The following is a 6076-nucleotide window of genomic DNA, read 5'->3' as shown; positions in this document are numbered from 1 at the left end:
TTTTTAATTTCGACACTGCCTCAAAGGCTGAAAAGCCGAAGCAATTTTGTAAAAAGTGTGTCTTCTCATCTGGAAGTCTTTAGACTTCGGACGCAGGTCGGCCGTAGTAAGGACAATCTGTAAAGGTGGGGATTCTTGGATGGCTCAAACATGGAGTGCAGGTGCGGTTTTGTTTCCCAGTCGATGAAGCACATGATGTCGTGCCCTGAGTGCCCCAACAACAGCACGCCAGAGGGTTTAATGAATGCTGCTGACAACGCCAGTCCTGTAGCGGAGTTTTGGGCTGACACTGTGTAGGTTTGTTGTCGACACGATAAGAAGTAGTGACGTCATGGAGCATGTTCTGACCTCTGTCGCCTCTGCAGCCGTCTCCTTCTGCAGTAGAACATCAGCGCCAAGACTAGCAGCATATACGCGGCTGCTACTGATATGGAGACACCTACAAGCAGTGACGTCATAACACTCATCTGACCTCTCTGTCGCCTCTGCAGCCGTCTCCTTCTGCAGTAGAACATCAGCGCCAAGACTAGCAGCATATACGCGGCTGCTACTGATATGGAGACACCTACAAGCAGTGACGTCATAACACTCATCTGACCTCTCTGTCGCCTCTGCAGCCGTCTCCTTCTGCAGTAGAACATCAGCGCCAAGACTAGCAGCATATACGCGGCTGCTACTGATATGGAGACACCTACAAGCAGCAGTGACGTCATAACACTCATCTGACCTCTCTGTCGCCTCTGCAGCCGTCTCCTTCTGCAGTAGAACATCAGCGCCAAGACTAGCAGCATATACGCGGCTGCTACTGATATGGAGACACCTACAAGCAGTGACGTCATAACACTCATCTGACCTCTCTGTCGCCTCTGCAGCCGTCTCCTTCTGCAGTAGAACATCAGCGCCAAGACTAGCAGCATATACGCGGCTGCTACTGATATGGAGACACCTACAAGCAGTGACGTCATAACACTCATCTGACCTCTCTGTCGCCTCTGCAGCCGTCTCCTTCTGCAGTAGAACATCAGCGCCAAGACTAGCAGCATATACGCGGCTGCTACTGATATGGAGACACCTACAAGCAGCAGTGACGTCATAACACTCATCTGACCTCTCTGTCGCCTCTGCAGCCGTCTCCTTCTGCAGTAGAACATCAGCGCCAAGACTAGCAGCATATACGCGGCTGCTACTGATATGGAGACACCTACAAGCAGCAGTGACGTCATAACACTCATCTGACCTCTCTGTCGCCTCTGCAGCCGTCTCCTTCTGCAGTAGAACATCAGCGCCAGGACTAGCAGCATATACGCGGCTGCTACTGATATGGAGACCACCACTGCTTTGCCGCCTACCCCAGTGGATTCCGCTGGTGGTAGCTCGCCTTCTGAAATTATATTTTAGCGTTTATTATACTGAATACCTCTCGAATGAGGGTTTTCGCGAATGAAAAATCCGCCAGATGGCAATACGTGCATACCAAATGATGCATGATTGGTTATTTTGACATGACATTGACAGATATGTCAAAATCCACCAATCACGCAGCAGTCAGACCCCACATCCACGTCCCGCCATCTAGCGGATCTTTCATTCGCGAAAACCCTCATTGTATGAAAATATTAATCATAGAAAAGAAAGCTCAAGGTCACCAATCAGAAATGAAGATATCCGTATTAGAACCAAAGTAACTGACATAGCCCGCAGAAGTGCCAGTGGGCGGGGCACATAGCTCGCAGAATGATGACCGTTAGGTCAGAAAAGTTCTTGACTGGTGACCACGGATTGGAAAAGGTAGTTTATGCAGTTCTCCCGCTCATTGGACCGATGATCTGGTAAAGGTCGCGGGAAGCACCTGGATGCTCGTTAAAGTCCACCTGGCTAGACACCACTATCTTGCGTATATGTGTCGCCATAATAACAATGTTGACAGCATTATTTATTGGCAGTCAAGATATAGTAAAGCAAGTTCCTCTGTGGTTGAGGATTCCGGGTGAAGCTCACTTCCACCTTTTGTCTGATCATCACTTACTATCAGACGTATGTCAAGAGCTTCCTCGTTGTGAATAGTTATAGTAATAAAATACCTCATAAAGGTAGCAGGAAGGCGCTGGATGCAGGCCGCATCCAACTAGCCAATCTGGAAATCATTGGAGGTGGCCTATGTTCAGCAGTGGACGTCCTATGCCTGAAATGATGATGATGATGATGATGATGAACTTACCAGGGTGAACAGTCAGCACCAATTCATTCCTGGCTAAGCCGGCTGCGTTGCCCGCTATACAGCCGTACCGGTCCGAATCACGCTCCGTCGCGTTCTTTATAAGTAGCGTCCCGTTGTTTAGGAGGAGCACCCTGTAACATATTTATAGTTTTGATGCCCGTTTTCACCATCAATCCCTAATTTTTAAGTGACCCTATGAAAACAAAATTCCTGTTGTGTTACCGTAGGGGTCACTTAAATATTAGGGATTGAAGGTGAAAACGGGCATGAGCCTTTTGAAGTAAGTTCGTGAATTTTTTATGGCTTTTAAAAAAACAAAAAAGGCAATGGAATAAGCGGTATTGGACGTAATCGAAGAGCTTCGAGTCTCAAACACGACATTTATTTTATTGTGCAGACGAGAACATTATCATGTTGTGATACCAATTTTGCAACAAAAATCTATAGTTTGACGATCTTTATGTGTATAATTTAAAGTCTTTTTTTTTTTACCTTGCAGTGGAAGCATTTACTCCGCCCTCAACATCGACGCCTTCTTCTGAAAAAGATGTAGAATTCTATTATTAAAAAACATACAAATATTGCATCATAATGATATATGTGACGTGCATTTACGCTTGTATGAAATATGCATCTAAGCTTATACGCGTCTACGCTCGTGTGAGGCACGCATCTACGCTCGTACGAGACACGCATCTACGCTCGTACGAGCCACGCATCTACGCTTGTACGAGACACATCAACGCTGATATGAAATAGGGGTTTATAAAATCTGATCAAACAGACTGAGTGACTGGGTGACTGAGTTTCTTCTGCCACTTCTTCTCAGCAGCAGCTCATATATTGTCCCAAAGTGGTGGCAGGGCAAGATATACTTGGGACGTGTATAAGCGCCCAGTAGGCCTAGGGTACGCGCCGCAATAAGCTTTTATCGCGCCATTTATCGATTTTACGCGATAAGTTTGTCGTCTAAAATCATCGATAAGATTTAGGCCCAGAGCCAGATAGCAGATATCACGCTCCAAAGAATCTGGAAATTTATAGACTCAACGGGACTAAGCAGTGAACTCTAAAGACAAGGGCTGCCACAATAGATCAAACCTGGTCGAGATGGCGCAAATGAAGGCCCAAAACCAATAATAATAAAAAATAAATAGGCCTAGAACAAACGGTGAAACGCAACTGCAACTGCTAGTTACTTTTGAGTTGCATCTAAGTTTCTGTCATAGCGTCCGTTGAGAGACCACACATGACGCGACCAGTTTGAAACTGGTCGCGTTGCAGTGGCGTTTCACCGTGTGTTCTGGGCCTTAGTCACGTAAATAAATGATTTGATTTGAGGCTCACGTTGTAACTTCAGCATGGTCCGATTCCTGTCCCACTGGGTGGTGGGATGCGGGTCTCCTGTGGCTCTACAGTTCAGTACCACTGTGTCCCCAACGGACACGTGCGTTTGCTGGCCGGACGCGGGTTCGATTACTCGCGGTGACACTGGGAAAGAAGAGTTAATTTTTACAACAGTGACAATGAAAAAAAAAAAAAACAAGTTGCAATGCCCAGCAGGGTACATGTTTAGCTCTAAGACACTACAATTTAACATCCAATGTACTACATGATGCAATTAATAAATGAATTTGAATTTGAAATTTGAAAAAATATTTATTCAGTATCTTTGAAGTTAACATATTACACTGGTCATCATAAAAATCGACCCACCCGCGACAAGCACTTTCAAACGTATGCATCCCCACTTCCCACCAATATTACTATACTATATTACCATTTAAAAGCCTAGTTCTAAACTTCATTTCATTAAAGGAAAGGTTTTTACCCCAAAAATGTGTCTGTAGAAGAATCCAGTCACTTCTTCAAAAAATAGGTAGTTACGCTTGAGCCAACTTTTATAGCTATAAAACTGTTAAGTTGGGATTAATCGCTATCCATCTGTTAAAGAGGACACGTGAGATCATTATTTGGTTTTATAACCATAAAAATTGGTCTAATTGATCCCAGAGGTGAGCCCAAAGTAAGGTCTTTTTTCAAGTTTTTCAAGTCACATTTATTGTATATGTTAATCGTTTATTAGGAAATTAAATGTGTTTTTCTTTAAGAATATTTATTGGGCTTTCAAATAACACCAATATTGTTGGGGCAGCATGATTGTGTCAGTAGAAACGAGTTTTCCTGTAAAACGTAGGTGGGCCGATTTTTGTGATGACCAGTGTATTATTGTTGAAAGTGGCTGGGGTCTCTTTTTAAGTATAATACCTGTGATAGGAGGCCCCGCTCTTTCTTAAAGTTACGTATGCGTATTAACAGTACTTTAAAAGCTAGAGTGGTTATTATGGTCAGTTGATTAGACTGGCCAAAAGGACGAAAGTCTACCTCAAGGATTTCCACAACGACCGGTCCAGCGCTGCCCGCATTAAAGCGCTTCCTGCGACCTGCACTATATTGTCGTTCCAGTGAATTCGAGCCCTACACTACGACTTCCTGCCCATCGTCGCTGAATGTGATACTCATCATCATCATCATTTCAGCCCCAGGACGTCCACTGCAGAACATAAGCCTCCCCTAATGATTTCCAGATTGGTCGGTTGGTAGCGGCCTGCATCCAGCGCCTTCCTGCTACCTTGCGGGTGGACGTCCTACGTTGCGCTTTTCGGTACGTGGCCTCCACTCCAGAACCTTGCTACCCACCCCATCGGCCGTCAGTTCTACGTACTATGTGCCCTGCCCATTGCTACTTCAGCTTGCTAATCCGTCGGGCTATGTCAGTGACCTTGTGTCTATTGTAACTCAAACTCACCAACAATATCCAGAGTGATGTCGGATGCTATGGAGTGGTCCCCATCCACAGCCTTGCAGGTGTACTTTCCAGCATGGCGTCTGGAGGCGTCCACTACTACGAGAGTCCCGTTGGATGACGTTATACCCTCTGAGAGAGGATCATCATCATTTCAGCCCCAGGACGTCCACTGCAGAACATAAGCCTCCCCCAATGATTTCCAGATTGGCAGGTTGGTAGCGGCCTGCATCCAGCGCCTTCCTGCTACCTTGCGGGTGGACGTCCTACGTTGCGCTTTTCGGTACGTGGCCTCCACTCCAGAACCTTGCTACCCACCCCATCGGCCGTCAGTTCTACGTACTATGTGCCCTGCCCATTGCTACTTCAGCTTGCTAATCCGTCGGGCTATGTCAGTGACCTTGTGTCTATTGTAACTCAAACTCACCAACAATATCCAGAGTGATGTCAGCCGCTATGGAATGGTCTCCATCCACAGCCTTGCAGGTGTACTTCCCAGCGTGACGTACACCACTAGTCCCTTAAGATGACGTCACACCCTCTGAGAGAGGATCATCATCATTTCAGCCACAGGACGTCCACTGCAGAACATAAGCCTCCCCCAATGATTTCCAGATTGGCAGGTTAGTAGCGGCCTGCATCCAGCGCCTTCCTGCTACCTTGTGGGTCGACGTCCTACGTTGCGCTTTTCGGTACGTGGCCTCCACTCCAGAACCTTGCTGCCCCATCGGCCGTCAGTTCTACGTACTAAGTGCCCTGCCCATTGCTACTTCAGCTTGCTAATCCGTCGGGCTATGTCAGTGACCTTGTGTCTATTGTAACTCAAACTCACCAACAATATCCAGAGTGATGTCGGATGCTATGGAGTGGTCCCCATCCACAGCCTTGCAGGTGTACTTTCCAGCATGGCGTCTGGAGGCGTCCACTACTACGAGAGTCCCGTTGGATGACGTTATACCCTCTGAGAGAGGATCATCATCATTTCAGCCACAGGACGTCCACTGCAGAACATAAGCCTCCCCCCCAATGATTTCAATATTGTCCAGTTGGTA

Source organism: Ostrinia nubilalis, chromosome 26 (genome assembly GCF_963855985.1).
Source record: "Ostrinia nubilalis chromosome 26, ilOstNubi1.1, whole genome shotgun sequence".
Classification (NCBI taxonomy): domain Eukaryota; kingdom Metazoa; phylum Arthropoda; class Insecta; order Lepidoptera; family Crambidae; genus Ostrinia; species Ostrinia nubilalis.
The sequence above is the reverse complement of the archived record's forward strand: the minus strand, read 5'-3'. Positions refer to the sequence as shown.